A 22,683-nucleotide genomic window follows, 5' to 3' on the forward strand; every position below is an offset into this window, starting at 1 on the left:
TCTTTACTACACCTTTGTCTCAAACCATCTATTAAAATCTTGAATAGAACTCTTGGGACGCAGCCCATACAAAGTCTAAAACATAAAGAAATGACATAAAGGAAATAATGGGTTTGTCCTCGAAGCTATGAGGACTCACCAAATCTTCAAATCTTCTTGCTCCTTAGAAACCTAGCCTGCAAAGGAACTCAATCTCTGAAACCCTACATTTAATTATAATGTAGTCAAAGTATGCGTTAGTAAAAAATGTACCAAGTATGATAGCTAGAACAACATCATAAGAGCATCACAAAATGGTTAGGCAACATAAGAAATAAGCATAAGAGATAATAACATAGTCATAGCATAATCTCCAACATAAGCATCATAAATCATAAGTCAACATAAGACATAGTTAATGAGCGTAGGATATAAATCATGTTCATGGCATAGTCTTTACTTAGACCTTCATACTAACATTTATCAACCCTTAGTCTTCCATATCATAAGAGAACTACTTCCCAAGCCACGTCAAAACATACTTGTGCAATGTGTGAACGACACCCCATAATACCATCCAAACTAAGTACCTCTTTTTTGGTCATTCTTGGGCATAGTCCACTTTCATAGTCAAGACTTAGGTTTTCATATCATAAGAGCACTACACTCCTAAGTAACCTCAAAGCACACTTGTGCAATGTATGAGTGGCATACCATAATACTACACACACTAAGCATATCCTTGAAGTCACCATATTCATACTTACCATTTATAGGTGTCACTCTTGACCTACTTTATATGGGCAAGGAACTATCAACTTGAGTCAATCATATCATGGAGGGAAACTATAGCAACAATCCAAGCTAAGCATACATCAAATAAGAGAACACTTCCTAAGTAGCTTCAAGTCATACTTGTGCCATGTATGAATAGCATCGTATACTACCATTCACACTAAGTACTACTTTAGGCTATCATACTCAATGATTACTAGTTATCATTCTAGACTATTAAAGAATAGCACCCTACTAGACTAAACCTAACTACCATGGTAAAACACACTATCATGCAAACAAGGGAGAGTACAAGTACCCCAACCTAGCTACCATGCAAACATTCAATACAATGCATGCTACCCTTAGGGGAGTATGAATCCTCAACCGTAAGCTACCCTTAGGAGAGTATGATGTCTCAATCCTAAGCTACCATGAAATGGTCTTGGCCTAACCATGTCATGCTACCATGAATGCATTCTAACAATGCTAGTTCAAGCTACTCTTAGGAGAGTATAGATCATCAATCCTAGGCTACCATGCCTACTCTAATTCAAGCTACCATGAAGAGCATCCCACAAATGCTAATTCAAGCTAACCTTAGGAGAGTATGGTTCTTCAACTCCAAGCTACCATGAGAAATTCTAACTCATGCTACCTAAACAAGCTATACATGAAGGGACCGTATGTCACAACTTCAAGCTATTCTATTCTAACATGCTTTGATTCATTTTAGGTTATTAACCTTTCAATCTAGAACCATTTTATGTGAGAAGACCTTTCACATTCTACATACATGCATTCATATAGTTCTAGGTAGGTCATGTGGGTAAAATCCTTTCACCACAACTCTATCTATTTTGTATACCAATTTTTATGCAAGCTATCTCATCATATTAGACTTACTCTATAAGCCCTAGTGATCATAATCTTTGATTTCAATCCCTACTCTCAAGCTTTACTCTACAATCATCATATTTGTTTAGATCACAAGACATAATAATCACAAGCCTTAGTCATAGGCAATTCTAGTCATAATTCATCATAAAGTCCCAAATTCAATCATTACAAATCATGATCTATCATAAATTCATAAATATAGTATCAATTCATATTAACATGCTTTTATTCTTGTAAATTACTTATCCATAACATCTATTCTAGAAGGTCACCTTAGAACCTTCAATTTCACCTTTCATGGCATAAACCCACATAACTCAAATCTAGGGTTAACCAGGGAGTTCACATAAATTCATCATAATATCATGCATCAACACTAAATTAATCATAAATAAGTATTATCCAACCAATTGGAATCATACCCAACTAAACCCACACATTGGAAGAAACCCTAGCTTAGATTAGGGTTATTCTTCACAAATTTGGGGAAAGTCTAAGGGACCTTATGGGTGGAAGAACCCATAGATGAATAATCTAAACATACCTTAATTCAAAGCCATACACAAGCCTTCAATCAATGGAGTTTTTGTTCTTGACCTAAGCTTTAAGCACTTTCTTCTTCTTCAAGCCTTGTATTTTTTAGAGAGAGAAATATATTTTGGAGGGGATAAAGTTGGGTTTTCTTTGGATTCTAGGGAGAATGACTTAATTCAAGAAAACTTGAGTCTAAAAAGCTTATATACTTGCTAGGAAAAGAATAAAATAATGTAGGTTCAATTTTGGAAGAAAACTAAAGACCCTTACAGTTTCAAATTAAAATTAACTACCCTACACGACTTAGCTCGCCTAATGCACCCCTTGGCTCGCCAAGGGCACTAGGCGACACACCTAATGGACCCTTGGCTGGCCTAATTTTACAGTGTGCTCCCAAAAACGGCAGTTCACTTAGGCAATGGATGGGGGCCCTTGGGCGTTGTGCCAACCAAGTAGGCGATCCCCGACATTGCTCGCCTAATATTCCAGTAGTTGGGTCGTGGGGACAGCCCACTAGGCGACCACAACGGGACATGGGCGATTCGCCAAGTCCCTTGGGCGACCATGCTGCCCATTCTCCAACAAGGTCAAAATAAAAACAAGTTGTCCTTCACTCTTCCTTGGTAGCTTAGGCCGTTGCCCGCTTCCTAGGAATTTACGCCTATCATTTTAGCTTTAGTTTAGCTTACTAGAATACAGGGTATTACAGTACTTCATCCCATTCGAACTCACAAACAAACCCATGAAGTCGAGACCTTAAACATCAAAAAACTCAATCACCAGTATTGGGTTCATTGGTAGTTCTTGCTTCTTCGAAATCCCTCATTCACGCTGGCATCGATCACAAGATTTGGTGAAATCATGAGCATCTTGGTGGATGGTAGGCCAGTAATACCCACATTACAAAATTTTATGAGCAGTTCGGATACCATTATGGTCCCCACCAACAAGCGATGAATGTCATGCCTCTAGTATACTCATCATCTCAACCTCGGCCACACAACGACAAATAATCTCGTCAGCACAAACACCAAACAAGTAAGGCTCTTCCTTAAAGAATTTCTTCACATCAGACATGAACTTTTTCCTTTGGTGGAATGATAAATAAGACGGCACCAAATCACTTGCTAGGTAGTTAGTAAAGTCACCGAACCAAGGTATAAGATTATAAGAAGCATCTAATACCTGCTCATCAGGGAACAAATCATTTATGTCAGTTCCATCTTCTAGCTTGATCATAGCTTCTTCCTCTAGTCTGGACAAGTGATCAACGACTTGAGTTTTTCTTCCCTTTCTATCATTTACCTCAAAATTGAACTCTTGCAGCAAAAGTACCCATGTAATCAACCTTGGTTTTTCATCCTTTTTAACCATTAGATACCTCAATACAAAATTATCAGTATGTACTATCACCTTTGTACCAAGCAAATAGGATCTAAATTTCTCAAATGCAAAAACCATAGCAAGCAATTCCTGTTCAGTCACTGTATAGTTATTTTGAGCCACATTCAGAGCTTTGCTGGCATAGTAGATCGGATGAAGAATTTTATCTCGCCTCTGTCCTAAAACAACACCAAGCACTACCCTACTTGCATCACACATCACTCCAAATGGTTGCCCCCAATCCGGTGAAATAATGATAGGTTCCGAAGTTAACTTTTCTTTCAACTCTCCAAATGCTCTCAGATAAGCATTATCAAAATCAAACTCACACTCCTTTTCAAGTAGCTTGCACAATGGGTGAGCAATTTTAGAGAAATCTTTTATGAACCTCTAGTAGAAACCTGCATGCCCACGAAAACTTCTAACACCTTTTTTATAGAGATGGGTGGTGGGAGTTTTTATATTACCTCAACTTTATCTCTATCAACCTCAATACCTTTCTGTTAAATTCGATGACCCAGAACTATACCCTCTTTCACCATAAAGTGGAAATTTTCCCAGTTGAGCACAAGATTGCATTCTTTGCACCATTTTAGTACCTCAGTCAAATGTGTCAAACAGTCGTTAAATGAGTCACCTACTACAGAGAAATCATCCATGAATACCTCTATCATGTCCTCCACCATATCTGAAAATATCGACATCATGCAACACTAGAAGGTCGCTAGAGCATTACATCACCCAAATGGCATCATTTTGAATTTGAAAGTCCCATAAGGAAAAGTGAAGGTGGTCTTCTCTTGGTCTTCTTGAGCTACGGAGATTTAATTGTAGCCCGAATACCCATCTAGAAAACAATGCCAAACCTTACCAGGGAGACGATCTAGCATCTGATCCATGAACGACATCAGAAAGTGGTCTTTCCCAGTCCATGCATTTAACTTGCGATAGTCCATACACAATTTCCAACCAGACACCAGCCTCATTGGAACAAGCTCATTTTTAGCATTGGGAACCACAGTAATTCCTTCTTTCTTTGGCACACACTGAACTGGACAGACCCAACTACTATCAGCAATGGGATATATGACTCCAATATCTAACCACTTAATGATCTCTTTTTTCACAACTTCATGCATTGGGGGATTCAATCTCGTTTGATGCTCAATACTTGGCTTGTTGTCCGGCATGAGTTGAATTTTGTGAGAACAAATGTCTGGTGAAATTCCAATAATGTCTACAATAGTCCATTCTATAGCCCTCTTAAACCGCTTCAGTACCGATACCAAGGCCTCTATTTTCCCTTCACTAAAGTCAGCAACAATGATTATTGGCAAAGTACTATGTTTTCCCAAGAATATGTACCGCAAGTGGGATGAAAGAACCTTAAGTTCCAGTTTTGGAGGCTCATCATAGACGGTTTTGCCGGTGGGGTGTCTCGATTCTTCATGTCTAATCCCAACCGTTTTGGTGTGAAATGAAACTCAAACCTATCAAGTGCAACAACTAGCTCATCATAGTCCTCAATACCATCACGGTCAAAATTCATCATCACAACTTCTAGAGCCTCAACACCTAACCTCTCTTCAATGGACACTTCAGATTCTTGCTCCACTGTATGATTTACCACCGATACTAACTTAAGATAACTCTTATGCTTCATAGACCTACAGATGTTAAAAGTTACCTCCTCATTGTTTAATCGAAACTTCATCTTCCCTCTCTTCATATTGACCAAGGCACGCCCAGTAACAAGAAATGGTCTCCCTAAGATGATAGGAACCTCAAAATCAACCTCACAATATAGTATCACAAAGTCCGCTAGAAAGATGAATGACTCCACTTTCACAAGGAAATCTTGGAACACTCCAATAGGCTTCTTCACAGTTCTGTCATCCATGACTAAACGTATCACAATCGATTTTGGAGCTCCTAAACCCAACTTCTTATAAATCAACAATTGCATCAAATTAATGATGGCACTTAAATCACACAAAGCTTTCGCAAAGTGTAATATCCCAATGGTATAAGCAATAGTGAAAGCTCCAGGATCATGTTTCTTCTGCACAAATGACCTAGTAGCAATAGCACTACAATGTTGCAGTTTCTCTTCATTCTCAAAACTGCCAACCTTCTTTTTGGTCACCAAGTCTTTCATGAATTTTGCATACCCATGCATCTCTTCCAAAGCTTCTATCAACGGGACGTTTCTGCATAATTGTTTCAACATAGCGATGAACCTGCGATATTTTCCCTCTTCAGTCTTTTTCACCAACCTTTGTGGGAATGGAGGTGGAGGTCTAGGCATAGGAACAACTTTTTGGGTCACCTCAGCTTTCTTCTCTGTATGATCTTTCGGATCTTCAGTAACCTTATTCTCATCCTCATATTTTTCTATCACTCTTTCAACCTCAGACAGCATAAGGGATCTATAGTCTATTTTCCTCCGCGGGTAGTGACTGCCATGCAATGCCCATCATTTTTTGGAATTTGGATGGTGTTGCTAGGAAGTGTGCCAGGTTGGCGTGGGTTCACAATAGCAGACAATGGACTAAACTGTTGTTCAAGTTACTTGATTGACACTGCATGGGCATCAACTTTCTTACCAATTCCAGATAAACCATTTCGCATCTCCTTCATATTTTCATCTGTCGCATCAAATATCTTCATCATATTCTGCATCATATCTTCAATGCGAGTCATACTGCTACTAGCCTCTTTATTACTAGGTGGAACATAGGGCCCAACCTTCTTATTCATGTAGCCATAGTTGTTTCGGTTATAATTGTTATCACGGTTGTAGTTCCCACCTCAGACATAGTTTCCATCACGATTGTAGTTGTCATAGTTCCGACCTTGGTTTCTGTCACGACCCAAGGGTACCCCCTAGACGTAACAAGGCATATGAAACCCCGAAAAGGCTCCATGTAAACCATTTAGCATATCATAACATAAATCATTAGAACCATAAGAGTAAAAAATGCATTTCAAGTCCAAAATTTTCATAAAGGAAAAACGGAAATCTAGACTTGTTTCAATTAGCCATCTATTATAATACTTGAGTCAAAATACGATCACAACCCAAAACAACATCATCCAAAAGTTAAAATATAAGAATGAAACCACAAAGATAGTATCCATCCTCAAATCATGAGGACTCACCAAAAAAGCAAGGAGAATGTTCAATTCCAAGCTCTAGCCACAATGCGGACCACCTTGAGAACCGGACCTTACACTTGGGAAAAATGTAGGAAAATATCTCTTAGTACAAAAATGCACTACGTATGATATCCATGCATAAAATCATGAAAAGATGCAAAACAAGACATTTTAGTTGAATGCATGTCATTTATTAGTTTAAAACATCATTTTGGACGTAATGGAAAAGCATAATCAACTCATAGATCATCATATCATAATAGGAACATACCATAAATACCCTCAAAGCATACTTCTGCTATGCATGAATAAGATTCCATAATCTCACCCACACTAATTAAAGCTTATTGAGTAACTATAGTTCATATTTTATATTCTTGTTCATACTATCATAAATGGGGATTAGCCTTAACCGACATAGATCATGTGAGCTTACCATGGAATCCGGTGTTTACCCCATACCAAAAAGGGGTTGTCCTACTTGCCTAAGGTAGAACCATACTCTTAGCTTAGGTGGATCCACTAGCTAAAGACCTATGTCGGCACATAGTTTATGGGATAAGGAGATTGCTTCTAGAAATCCAGACTCAACTAAGGTAGACAGTTTCCATTTCATGAGATACATACTTTGTGAACCCGGACTCAACTATGGTAGAAGGAACCCATTTGGAAAGCCGGACTCAACTAGTGTAAAAGCTTTCAATGGAAAGCCGAACTCAACTATCGTTTAAGCTTCCATATAATATTAATATCCAGTTGGTGCTAAGCATTAATTCTCATATATTACATATTAAGTCTTGACTTAATAAGTGCATATTCATGGAAGAATGTCTTGACACTCAATCCAATATAATTCCTACTATAGCTCATAGATTCAATAGGTAAGAATAGCATTTCAACCCTAGAATCATCATATTGTGAGAACACATTTCCCATCACATCATATCCATACATAAGTGTGTACATTAGGATAATCATCCAACAACACAACAACTAGATCATAATCATATTCACTTTACTCTCAAAGTGTTCATAAAGCAATACATAAATCTCATAATCATGCATAATTCTCATACATTGCCCTTCAAGGACCATAGATCACATTCCATCAACACATATATAATTAAAACACTAGACATGGATATTAACATGATTTAATTAACTCAACTACTACAAGCATAGTCTCATAATATTCTTCTATAATCAACAAACCCACATCACAAGATCATAATTGAGTAATATGGGGGTTTCATGGGTTCTTGGGGGATTTCAACAAAAAAAACCCATCATAAATCATCAATTTAATTATAATATATACTAAATCAAACATTAAAATCATTTTTGAAAGGAACCCATGACTTAGAGACAAAACCTAGCTTTTGGGGAAATTTGTATCTTTTGAAATAAAGTTTGGAGGGACTCCATGGATGAAAACTATTCATGGATGAAGGACTACCATACCTTAACAATGGAATTCAATGAATTTGATGAGGAGAACTTGTTCCTTGAACCTTAGCTTCACCTTCTTCCTTTTTCTTCTTCCTTGAAGTTCTAGAGAGAATTTTTTATAGAAGATGAACTTTTGGGATTTGATTTGGAGTTTTGGAAATAATGGGGTGAATGGGTGTATTTTGACTTAAAATGACTTACATAGGTGTATAAAACTAAGGCAAAACAACTTCACTTTAATAAGACTTAAATCGGAATTACCCAAAACACCCCTCACTTAAAGTGAGCTACTCAGGTGCCACGAGGGGCTCCACGTGCCGTGGTCCCCTCCGTGGTCTTGAGGCAGTAGCTAGGAAACTTGAGCCTTAAGCTTACAAGACCAAGGTAATATCACGAGGGGCTCCACGAGCTGTGGTCAAGTCCACGAGCCGTGGTCCCTCTCATGGGCCTTGAGGCAGAGACAAAGCCTATAACAACCCTCTCGGAAGGATGCTACTACTTAACAAGAAAGTTAATATAATACTTGCACATTCAATAGGGATTAATCTAAGATATATAAATTATAATTCAACAGAGAAATTTAGCCCAAAATAACAAGTGAAAGGTATAAAGGCTTGTCATTTAAAAACTTAGTTGATCTCGAATTTAAACAAGACAAGAGTCCAAATTTATGGCGGAAGAATCTTTCAAAATAATTTACAAAATACGCTAAGAGATTTTCATGTATTATCTATACTACTACAAGACACGTTATCAATCATTACCAACTTCGGGGTACCGAAGCTTGATTGGTTCATGCTTCATACAAACCTTCAAAATAAACTGTAAATTTAATACATTACAAGATTTGGGTTTACAGACCCCAAAATAGTAAAACATGTAGTCATACTTATTTTACAACCCATGGTAACATGATCAAAATTAGCCTTCAAAATTTCATGTAAATGTACAACATATAGATAATGTACAAGTCCGAAGATTTATGCAAACTATAGATGCCTATATGCAAATGTGATCTACACATAAAGCTCTCAAAAACACCGTCTCCAATGGTTAGCTTCAACTATCCCCTTGAACGTTCCCTACAATAGAAATAACTATCGCTAAGCATAAAGCTTAGTGGTGTAAAAACTATATGTGTGGAGCTGCTAGATTCACCAAGTTACCTTTCAAAAGTCATGGGGAGCACAATTGAAACATAATAAATAAATCAGGTGAACAATATATTAAGGGTATCAAGTTCTATATTAAAGATCCAAGTTTCAAGAACGCTCATAGCACCATTTCCCAAGAGATCAAATACCAAGGCTCGCCCAATATATACATCATACCGTCACACCCAGCATAATCAAGTATCAAGAAGGACCGAAGCCATGTATCAAGAAGGGTCAAAGCCCAATAATCAAGAGAATCAAGAACCATATTGAAAATGGCTTCCCAGTTCATACTTAAAATGGACAACTTCCATACTTAAGACGAACCAAAAATCAAGAGTCAGGATGGAAAATAATCTGAATGAATAGGCATGCCAATAGTGACAAAATCAAATCCACAAGAAGGACAGAGTCCCAACAAGAATGCCAGGTGATCAAGCAATCCGTACAAGTGGGCGAGTTACACAAATGTCTTGAAAGTTTCAGAGAATACCAATACGACAATACAACGTGACAAGAAGTAACCAAGGTATCGAGATAACCCTTCAAATATACAAGCAGATAACAAGAGTACAAGAATAAGTTTATACACAAACCTCGAGCTTTAGCATAGAAACAGTCCAACAAAACTTCAAGAGTTCAAACCGTAGGCCGACCAACGTATCAAGCTCCTCAGCTTGTACACGAGTATATATAACTTTAAAAATACAATTAAATAACTTTGTTAACTTCTATTAACTCAATAATGTTAACGTAAAACAGGATCATAATCACAAGTAAGCCTAGCTTGTACAAATACAGCTATGCTCCCTAAACGGTGAATCTGTCCAGCCTGGTGCCTCAACTCGCAACATTGTTTTGAAGAGGAAAACGGAAAAACTGGACTTTATACCCTTCATAAAAGATGTAGTTATATCTCTTAAGGTTGCGAATAATCCAGAATCATCGCAAAATACGTTTTGTACAAAAATATATAATCAAAACACTAACAGTTGGACATATAGGATTTCTAAATCTGAAATCTAGACAGAACTTGTCCTATGTTGTGTCCCATATTTCGAATCGATAACAACAAAAATTAGATTTTTACATAAACACAAGAGTTTTAGGTATATGTATTATCTTTCCAAATTATATTTATTCACCAAAAAAGGAGTTCTAGAGAATGATATATTCTAAAAGTACTAAGCACTACTTAGCTCAAAAACAGATTTCGATTACTCACCAAAAGGTAGGATATGTCTCGACTTCCAACTAAAAGGATCAAGGTTTTCTTGTGATTTTGTGAGTAATATGGCTAGAGAAAGTTATCCAGGTTTCTTAGATTTAAGGAACAGGAAATCTTATAGAGGAGGTGTGAGAAAGTATGTTATAAAAGTGATGTTTATCACTTATAGATATAGCTGAAAGCAAAGTTAGCTGCCCAAAAGTAAAAAGTTGGCTGCCCAAAAGTAAAAAGGTTGGCTGCCCAAAATGAATACATATATACCTATATGTATATACCTCACCTCCCTTTCAAGTTATAAGTAATTCTATTTAGTATATTACCTAAATACCCCAATACAATCCCTTAAATTACTGTCACAATTTATGTTATGCAAATTTGCAAATAGTACAAAATTTTGAGTTCCTAAAATAAGAATAAAACAAACTGAAGTAATTAAGGAATGGTGTATCGAAATATGAATATCGGTTTTAATAATTAGGGGTGTTACAACTCTCGCCCCCTCAACGAAATTTCGTCTCGAAATTTACCTTACACTAGTCCCGAAACAAGTATGGATACTAGGTCCTCATGTCTTCTTTTCACTCCCAGGTAGCTAATTTTCCAGAATGGTTCCTCCAAATTATTTTTACTAAGGGTATTCTCTTGTTTCTAAGTTGTTTTACTTCACGAGCTTGAATTAGGATAGGTTCTTCTTTATACGTCAAATTAGGATTAACCTCAATAGATTCAACTGGAAGAACATGAGATGGATCAAAACAATGTCTTCTGAGCATAGAAACATGGAAGGCATTGTGGATCTTGTCTCACTCAGGTGGCAAAGCTAATTTATATGCAATTGGTCCGACTCTTTGAAGTATCTCATAAGGTTCAATAAATCGGGGACTAAGTTTTACCTTCTTACCAAATCTCATAATTCTTTCCCATCGAGACACCTTTAAGAATACTTTATCTTTAACGTTATACTCAATGTCACGCCTTCCAAGGTCAGCACACAACTTTTGTCTATCCGAAGAAATCTTTAGACGATCCTTGATCATTTTTACCTTGTCTTACATTTTTGCACAATTTCAAGACCAATAAGCTTTCTTTCACAAACTTCAATCCAACAAAGATGCATTCGACATTTTCTTCTATATAAGGCTTCATAGGGAGGCATTCCAATACTCGATTGGTTTCTATTATTATCAGAAAATTCTATCAAAGCCAAGTGTTTGCCCCAACTACCCTAAAACTCCATAAAGAAAGCTCGAAGCATATCCTCCAAAATTTGTATCAGTCTTTCCGGTGGACCATCTGTTTGAGGATGGAATGAAGTGCTAAATTTAAACTTAGTACCCATGGCTTCCTACAGGCTACCCCAAAATCTAGATGTAAACCTTGGGTCTCGGTCAGATACAATAGACATAGGGATCCCGTGTAGTCTTACAATCTCATTAATGTACAATTAAGCTAAACGCTCAAGTGAGTAATCCATCTTGATTGCTAAAAAGTGAGCACTCTTTGTTAGCCTATCTACTATCACCCATATTGCATCATGATTTCTTGGAGTGCGAGGAAGTCCATAGTTATTCTCTCCCATTACCATTCTGGCATTGGAAAAGGTTGTAGCAAACCAACAGGGACATGTTCTGTCTTTACTTGCAGATAAACCAAACATTTTAAAATGACTTCCGCAATGTCTCTTTTCATACCATCCCACCAATAATGTTCTTTGATGGTCTAGTGCATCTTTGTACCTCTAGGATGCATTACATATGATGATGTATATGCTTCATTCATGATTTCTCTTCTCAATTTTTCATCATTAGGGACACAGAGCGTTTTGATAAAACAAGGTACCATCCTCTGTTAATACAAAATCAAGTTTTTCCCCATTTTGAACTTCTCTAGTCAATTTTATGAGTCTCTCATCTAACCCTTGCGCTTCTTTCACCTGTTCAAGTAATATTGGTTTGACTTGCAAATTAGCAATAACTGAACCATTTGAATCAAGTGCAAAACAAACATTCATGTCTCTTAACTCAAGAAGTACGGGCAACAGGCTCAAAACTAAGCTTGCAAAGGATTTTTCGACTTAATGCATCAGCCACCACATTGGCTTACCTGGATGATAGTTAATCGTGCAGTCATAATCCTTGATGAGTTCAACCATATACGTTTTCTTAGGTTCAGCTCCTTCTGTGTACCCATGTACTTTAAGCTCTTGTGATCAGTGAATATATGACATTTTTCTCCATACAAATAATGCCGCCATATTTTTAAAGCAAACACTATAGCAGCAAGTTCAAGATCATGAGTAGGATAATTCAATTCATGTGGTTTTAATTTCCGAGATGCATAAGAAATAACTTTCCCTTCTTGCATCAAAACACATCACAGACCTCGATGATAAGCATTAATATATATTACATACTATTTCCCCTCAATTGGTACATTAAGTATAGTAGCTTGTGTCAACAAGGATATGAGTGTTTCAAAGCTCTCTTGGCATTTGTCATCCCAAGTAAACTTTACTTCCTTCTTTAAGAGTTTAGTCAAAGGGGAGGTAATAATGGACAAGTCTTTCACAAATCTTCTATAGTACACTGTTAAGCCCAAGAAACTTCTTACCTAACTCGGAATTTTGGAAGAATTTTTACTAGGATCAACCTTTACACCTTTTGTTGATACAACATGTCCCAGAAAAGCCACTTCATTAAGCCAAAATTCACACTTGGAAAGTTTAGCATAAAGTTCTTTTCTCCTTCAAAATTTACAACACAATCCGAAGGTGTTTAACATGGTCTATTAGAAGAAGAGGCCATAATTTATTTCCTTCAAAAAGGAAGATCACATTGCTTTAGGGACATGTACATTATGCAAATGCACTCTACATGCAATAGAAATATTACAAACCATGTAACTGAACAAATAATATAACAATAACCTTCTCAAAAGCGAAACGAGTATACAAGCAATTCACAACAAAATTCCTAGAACCACAAACCTAGGCTCTGATACCAATACTTGTATCAACCCTCTCGGAAGGATGCTACTACTTAACAAGAAAGCTAATATAATACTTGCACATTTAAAAGGGATTTAATCTAAGATATATAAATTATAATTCAACAGAGAAATTTAGCCCAAAATAACAAGTGAAAGGTATAAAGGCTTGACATTTAGAAATTTAGTTGATCTCAAATTTAAACAAGACAAGAGTCCCAATTTATGGCGGAAAAATCATTCAAAATAATTTTAAAAATACGCTAAGAGATTTTTATGTATTATCTATACTACTACAAGACACATTATCAATCATTACCAACTTCGGGGTACCAAAGCTTGATTGGTTCATCCTTCATACAAATCATCAAAATAAACTGTAAATTTAATACATTACAAGACTTGGGTTTATAGACCCAAAAATAGTAAAACATGTAGTCATACTTTTTTTACAACCCATGGTGACATGATCAAATTAGCCTTCAAAATTTCATGTAAATGTACAACATATAAATCATGTACAAGTTCGAAAAATTATGCAAACTATAGATGCCTATATGCAAATGTGATATTCCCATAAAGCTCTCAAAAACTCTGTCTCGAATGGCCAGCTTCAAGTATCCTTTCAAAAGTCATGGGCAGCACAATTGAAACATAATAAATAAATCAAGTGAACAATATATTAAGGGTATCAAGTTCTATATTTAAAGATCCAAGTGTCAAGAACGCTCATAGCACAATTTCCCAAGAGATCCAATACCAAGGCTCGCCCAATATATACATGATACCGTCACACCCAGCATAATCAAGTATCAAGAAGGACCGAAGCCCTGTATCAAGAAGGGTCAAAGCCCAATAATCAAGAGAATCAAGAACCATATTAAAAATGACTTCCCAGTACATACTTAAAATAAACAACTTCCATACTTAAGACGAACCAAAATTCAGTGTCAACATGGAAAATAATCTGAATCAATAGGCATGTCAATAGTGACAAAATCAAATCCACAAGAAGGACAAAGTCCCACCAAGAATGTCAGGTGATCAAGAAATCCATACAAGTGGGCGAGTAACACAAATGTCTTGAAAGTCTCTGAGAATACTAATACGACAATACACCGTGACAAGAAGTAACCAAGGTATCGAGATAACCCTTCAAATATAGTAGCAGATAACAAGAGTACAAATACAAGTTTATACACAAACCTTCGGTTTTAGCATAGAAACAGTCCAACAAAACTTCAAAAGTTCAAACCGTAGGCCGACCAACGTATCAAGGTCCTCAACTTGTACAAGAGTATATATAACATTAAAAATACAACTAAATAAATTATATTAGCACAATAATGTTACACATAAAACAGGATCATAATCACAAGTAAGCCTAGCATGTACAAATACAACTATGCTCCCAAAACAGTGAATTTGTCCAGCCTGGTACCTCAAGTCGCAACATTGTTTTGAATAGGAAAACGGAAAAACTGGACTTTATATCCTTCATGAAAGATGTAGTTATATCTCTTAAGGTTGCGAATAATCAAGAATCATCGCAAAATACATTTTGTACAAAATTATATAATCAAAAAACTAACAGTTGGACATACAGGATTTCTAAATCAAAAATCTAGACAGAACCTGTCCTATGTTGCGTCCCATATTTAGAATCGATAACAGCAAAAATTAGAGTTTTACATAAACACAAGAGTTGTAGGTATATGTATTATCTTTCCAAATCATATTTATTCACCGACAAAGGAGTTCTAGAGAATGAGATATTCTAAAAGTACTAAACACTACTTAGCTCAAAAACAGATTTCGATTACTCACCAAAAGGTAGGATGTGTCTCGACTTCCAACTAAAAGAACCAAAGTTTTCTTGTGATTTTGTGAGTAATATGGCTAGAGAAAGTTATCCAGGTTTCTTAGATTTAAGGATCACGAAATCTTATAGAGGAGGTGTGAGAATATATGTTATAAAAGTAATGTTTATCACTTATAGATATAGCTGAAAGCACAGTTGGCTGCCCAAAAGTAAGAAAAGTTGGCTGCCCAAAAGTAAAAAGGTTGGCTGCCCAAAATGTATACATATATACCTATATGTATATACCTCACCTCCCTTTCAAGTTATAAGTTATTCTAATTAGTATATTACCTAAATACCCCACAACAATCCCTTAAATTATTTTCACAATTTATGTTACGCAAATTTGCAAATACTACCAAATTTTGAGTTCCTAAAATGAGAATAAAACATATTGAACTAATTAAGGAATGTTGTATCGAAATGTGAATATCGGTTTTAATATTTAGGGGTGTTACAAAGCCACTTCTCCATCCACCCTCAACCACTAAGGCATCTTCAAGGCCACTCCCATGAGCCGTCTAAGGCCTCACGAGCCGTGAAGTGGCTCGTGTGGAGGAGCCAATTTGAGGCAGCCTTGAGGAGGCTACTGCCTCCACCTTCACGAGTGACACCATGACTCGTGGTGACCACCACTGGTCGTGACGGCCCTCATGGTCTTGGGGAAGTGCCTTGGCAAGGCATGGGCAGCTTTGGCCCTTGCCTTGGACCTTCGCCTTTTCCCTTGGTTCTTGCCCTTCTTCCTTGACTCTAACCTTAACGTTTAGCTCTAGTTTAGCCTATAAATTTCTGGAGTGTAACAATATCTCCCCCTTGGGAACATTCATCCTCGAATGACGATCTAGACACCTTACGGAAGTAAAGACTCAAGACTAGCAGCCCATTATGCATGCAACATCAAAATAATGCACAATTTAGAGGAGGAAACATCAACTTCAACTCAAACATAATCAATGTATCACAAAGAAGTAGGAATTACATCTAACAACCCATTATGCATGAAACATCAACATTTCTCATATTCATAGGAGGAACTACCTTCTCCAACTAAAAGCATGCTCAACACAATATCATGGAGCCAATATGCAATTTCTCTCAAAAGTATACTAAAGCATGTTCATCATCTCATCTCATGAAGTCAAATAGGCAACTCATACTAAATCCACAACAACATGAGGAACATAAATCATGAAAACTCATTTTCTTGCTAAACATGAATTTCATCAAGAAAATGCATATATAAGGAGATCATGGAAAAACACATATAACACACATGACTCCCAAAATATTAAAACTCAAGAGGAACTATTTACCTCAAGCTTGAATAGGAGTAGAAAGAAAGAGATGACGATATCGGGACTTCATATCAGCCTCGGCCTCCCAAGTAGCACCCTCAACGAAATGATTTCTCTAGAAAAACTTCACGGAAGCTATTTCCTTGTTTCTCAAACTCTTGACTTGCCGGTATAGGATCTCTACCGGAACCTCTTCATATGAAAGCCTTTCGTCAACTCCCAACCCTTCTAGGGGTTTGGATCTCTAATACACTTCTTAAGCATAGAGACATGAAATATCGAATGAACCAAAGCCAACTCATTTGGCAAATCCAACTCATAGGCAACCTTCCCAATACGTTGCAAAATTTGGTATGGCCTATATACCGGGGACTAAGTTTCCCTTTCTTGCCAAATCTCATCACACCCTTCATGGGTGAGATTTTCAAATAGACCCAATCATTCACTTCAAATTCTAAATCCCTCCTTCTCACATCGGCATAAGACTTTTGCCTACTTTGAGCCATTTTCAACCTCTGTCTAATGAGTCGAAATTTCTCAATAGCTTCATAAACCAATTCGGGACCAATAAGAGCAATTTCACATACCTCAAACCAACCAACCCGATACCTATATCTCCTACCATACAAGGCTTCCCATACCGATATTAGAGTGATAACAATTATTTTAGGCAAACTCTATCAATGGCAAGTGGTCATCCCAATTACCTTTGAAATCTATAATACATTCCCTTAACATATCCTCCAATGTTTGGATGGTACGCGCCGCTGGCCCATTGGTTTGGGGATGAAAAGTCGTGCTAAGCTTAACTTTAGTACCAATCCCTTTTTGGAATGATTTCCAAAGTGTGAAGTAAATTGAGTACCTCGATCTGAAATAATAGATAAAGGAACCACATGCAACTTCACTATCTCTCTTATATACAACTTGGCATAGTCTTCCGCCGTATGAGACACTTTAACCAGAATAAAGTGGGCTGATTTTGTCATCCGATCTATAATGACCCAAATAAAATAATTTTGCCTTCGAGTGTGAGGCAAACCCACAACAAAGTCCATATTCACATCTTTCCACTTCCAAGTGGGAATACTTATATTTTTGGGACAAGCCTCCCGGCCTTTGATGCTCAACCTTAACCTGTTGACAATTAGGACATTTGGCTACAAATCCCACAATATCTCCCTTCATACCATTCCACCAGTGGACTTCCCGTAGATCATGGTACATCTTGGTGGCTCCTGAATTAATAGAATATCAAGAACTATGAGCTTCCTCTAAAATTTGCTCCCTCAAATCGTCAACATCTAGAACACATAATCGACCTTGGTACCTAAGTAACCCATCTCCCCCTTGGGAGAAATCCTCAACGGACTTCTTCAGTACTGAATCTTTCAACTCAACTAATAAAGGATCAAGACCTTGTTTAGACTTAACATCCATTACAAATGACGATTCAGAACCATTATGGACCAATGACACCACCCTTGGTAAAATCTACTAGTTGGACACCTAGTCGGGCCAATTTATGCACCTCACGAACTAATTCTTTCTTTTCATTCTCTACATGAGCCACACTACCCATGGATAATCTACTAAGTGCATCCTCTACAACATTAGATTTGCCAGGGTGGTAAAGGACACTCATGGCATAATCCTTCATAAGTTCTAACCACCTTCTTTGTCGGAGATTCAAGTCCTTTTGACTAAACACGTATTGAAGACTTTTGTGATCGGTGAAAACATCCACATGGACCCCATATAAGTAATGTCTCCATATTTTCAAAGCAAATACTACCGTCGCTAATTCAAGATCATGAGTAGGATAATTCTTCTCATGTACTTTAAGTTGCCTTGAAACATAGGCAATCACTTTCCCTTTTTGCATGAGGACACATCCCAACCCCACTCTAGAGGTGTCACAATATACCACAAAACCATTTGTACCCTCCGGTAAGGTCAACACCGGAGCGGATGTAAGTCTATCCTTCATCTCTTGGATGATTTCCTCACAAGCCTCTGACCACTCAAACTTAGCCTTTTTTTGCGTCAAAGCCGTCAACGGAGAAGCAATGAGGGAAAATCCCTCAACAAACCTCCTATAGTAACCGGCCAAACCCAAAAAGCTTCTAATGTTAGAAAAAGTTAGAGGTCTAGGCCAACTCTTGATCGCATCCATCTTCTTAGGATCTTCTTCAATACCCTTACTTGACACAATATGACCAAGGAAAGGTACGTACCGGAACCAACTCTAGAGAAGGGGTTTCGAACTCAACATTCATCACCCTAACAAGATGGTAAATGCACCCTTTGGAGATCATTTTCCTAGCTTTAAGGCAATAAATAAATTGACATCTAGGGATAGAATTCCCCCCTTCCATTCTAAAATAGGCTCATTTGGAAATTGGAATTTAACCACCCGAGTCCTACAATCTATAGAGGCATAACATGCATGCAACCAATCCATACCCAAAATCACATCAAAGTCTAACATGTCTAACTCTACCAAGTCCACCAAAGTAACTCTATGGGACAAGGAAATGGGACAACTTCTATAAACTCTTTTAGTCACCACCGAGTCACCAACCAGGGTAGAGACCGAAAAAAGTTCTACTAACACTTCAGGAAGTATTTCAAACTTCATGGCCACAAAAGGTGTCACAAAGGACAAAGTGGAACGGGATCTAACAAGGCATATACATCAATAGAAAAGACTTTTAACATACCGGTCACCACATCCGGGGAGCTCTCTTGGTCACCTCGGGATTGAAGAGCATAAAAAGCGGATTTGCTTTTGAGCATTAGAGTTAGAACCGCTTGGAGGAGCTTGTTTATCTTCCCTTCCCTTAACCTTGAGCATTGAACAATATCTCATCTTATGGCCAACCTTCCCACAACTAAAATACCCATCAGTACCAACAAGACACTTGCCATCATGCTTTCTACCACATTTTTCACAATTAGGCCTAGCAACATAAGAACCACCACTATTACCTCCTTGAGGCTTAGGATTGGAAACCCTATCCTTGTTGACCCTTCGGGAACTAGAGGAGCCTTGGTTTGAGAACCTTTGCTTGAACCTTTGTCGCCCTTGTCCATCGGATCTAGCATTGGAAAAGTTCCAATCACCGGTTCTAGACCTTTTTACCTCTCTATTCCTTTTCTTGAGTTTTGACTCCTCAATTTGTTTAGAATATACCATGAGCCTTGATATATCCATGTGATGATGGAGCATTTCCGTATGGCATTCTTCTTGAACCAAGTCGGACACACCCGTCAACAACCTACTCATCTCATCCCTCGAATCCGCCACCATAGATGGAGCATACTTGGATAGTTGGATAAATTTCAAGGCATACTCCTTGACACTCATTCTACCTTTGCCTAAGCTTAATAAATTCTTCCATCTTAGCTTCCCTCAACTCTCGAGAAAAGAATCTATCAAGAAATTCTTATTTGAATATTTCCCATGCAATCGGACCCGCTCCTACGAGTGTTCCCCTCTTCCATAGATCATACCATACTTGAGCAACATCATTTAGTTGGTAGGCGGATAACTCCGCCTTCTTTTGCGAAGACACCCCCATGATAGCAAGAACTTTATAAACCTCATCGTTAAACCTTTGGGGATCCTCTTCCACTTTAGATCCATGAAATTCGGGAGGGTTCATTCTAGAAAAATCCCTAACTCTTGAAGCAACCGAATTCACATTTGGACTGATCGAGCTACAACTTCTCTATTGGCTTGAGACGTCACAACTTGAGCCAACATTTGGATAGTGTACCTAAACTCCATATGGGTCACTTTTTCAACCACGGGATCAGCTGGAGCTTGGTTAGCTTGATTAGCTTAAGGATGAGCTCATTCATTCACATTGTCACCCTCCATTCTTCTTGCTTTAGCCCTTCATGTATTCATATCCTGAAGACACAAGAGAAGGATTATGAGAGAGACTTTATAGAGTTAAACTCTAAGGCACGACTTAAGAGTAATGAAAGAAGTGTAGTTTCCTAAACATCTTATAGCCTCTCATTCATACATGTGGTGCGCTTCACACTTATGAACAAGACTCTACTAGACGTAGCATATGAGACATCATCCTAGAATCATTCTAACCTTGTGCTTTGATTATCAAGTTTGTCACGACCCAAGTGTACCCCCTAGACGTAACAAGGCACATAGAACCCCGAAAGAGCTCCATGTAAGCCACTTTAGCATATCATAACATAAAGCATTAGAACCATCAGAGTAAAAATGCATTTCAAGTCCAAAATTTTCATAAAGGAAAAGCAGAAGTCTAGAATTTTCTCAATTAGCCATTTATTACAATACTTGAGTCAAAATAGGGTCACAGCCCCAAACAACATAATCCGAAAGTGAAAATACAAGAATGAAACCAAAAATATAGTATCCGTCCTCGAATCATGAGGACTCGCCAAACAAGTAAGGAGAATGTTGAACTCCAAGCTCTAGCCACAATGGGGACCACCTTGAGAAGCAAACCCTACACTTGGGGAAAATGTAGAAAAATATGGATTAGTACAAAAATGCACTAATTATGATAGCCATGCATAAATTCATGAAAACATGCAAAAAGGGATATTTTAGTTGAATGCATGCCATTTATAAGTTTAAAACATCATTTTTGAGGTAATGGAAAAGCATAAGTCATAAACATAATGTCGAGGGCCCCTATTGAGAAGAGGGACTTGAGTATTGATGCAAGGTTCTGGTTTGGCTTTACCAGCAGCACCATAATGCCATCCTAGAACGAGTCCATTTTGCCTCATCCTATAGAAGCTTGCCTTGGCTCTATCATGTCGAGGAGGCGCATTGACCTAGGACTACTGATTTCACAGGAGATGGCCATGAGAACTAAGAAGAGACAGATTTCTCTGTCATTTTTAGTCCTGATCATTGCGTTGTGCCGGCATGCTGGAGTACCCCAAGATACTGTGAGAGATATTGAGGTCACCCCTTCATCCTCCACTGACATCCGGCGTATTGAGGCCGGGTACACACGAGAGGGGGTGGACAGAAGGAGAGCAGCTCCGGTAGATATTTCTCCAGAGGTTGATGTTGACTCATTACCTACAGAGGCATATTTTCCTACTCCGGCATCTGGGCCTTCAAGTACATCCGCTCCTTCCTCTTTTTCATAGGCCGCAGGTGTTTCCTCCTACTCCCATCATGTCAGGATTACTCAGGCCATGATCCTAAAAATGGGGAATTTGGCTCAATCAGCTGATATGCGGACGACCTGACTTGAGAGATCTATCCCAAGGATGATCGTGAGTGTCATACTTACTACACTCACCCTCTTTCAGACTTCTATTGATGCGTTGACTGTGAGAGTCATAACTTGTGAGAGCAGATAGGGGGAAGCCTCTGAGGTGGCGGCTTTGAAATTTGAAGTAGCAGATTTGAGGAAGGATGTAGACTATCTAATTCTACCAACTTCAATTCATTAATAAAGGTTGTTGATGATGAAGATGCCCCAAAGACTTCAGTGATTCCTCCGGCTACCACCGGAGAAGTACAAAGGGATGGCATAGCAGATGAGGAGTCAGATGCAGAGACCGATGAGGGGCAAATGGTGGTGCATAATGATGAGATGATAGAAAGCTAAGAGGATAGCATATTTAGAGATTTGCCAGATCTGGTGGAGACGATTGTGCAGGTGATCCATACATCGCCGACTAAGACGTCCACAACAGCTCCTAGTGGATCTAGCACTGCTATTCCTTCTGAGGTTACTCCAAGCACTGAAGCCCCAACAGATGGAGCGACAACATAGACAGGATCCCCTTTTTGCCTCCCTCTCTGTCTTACTTTATTTTGACTTTTGGACTTGTATATTTGCATTTGAGGAAAAATGATTTTTATTTGTGGTGGGATGAGGCCCACCGTTGTACATTTTTGTTTTGTTTATATAATTGGGTTGAAATCTATGATTATGTTATACACTGGTTTTTGTGGAAGGT

Source organism: Solanum tuberosum, unplaced genomic scaffold (genome assembly GCF_000226075.1).
Source record: "Solanum tuberosum cultivar DM 1-3 516 R44 unplaced genomic scaffold, SolTub_3.0 scf00059, whole genome shotgun sequence".
NCBI lineage: Eukaryota > Viridiplantae > Streptophyta > Magnoliopsida > Solanales > Solanaceae > Solanum > Solanum tuberosum.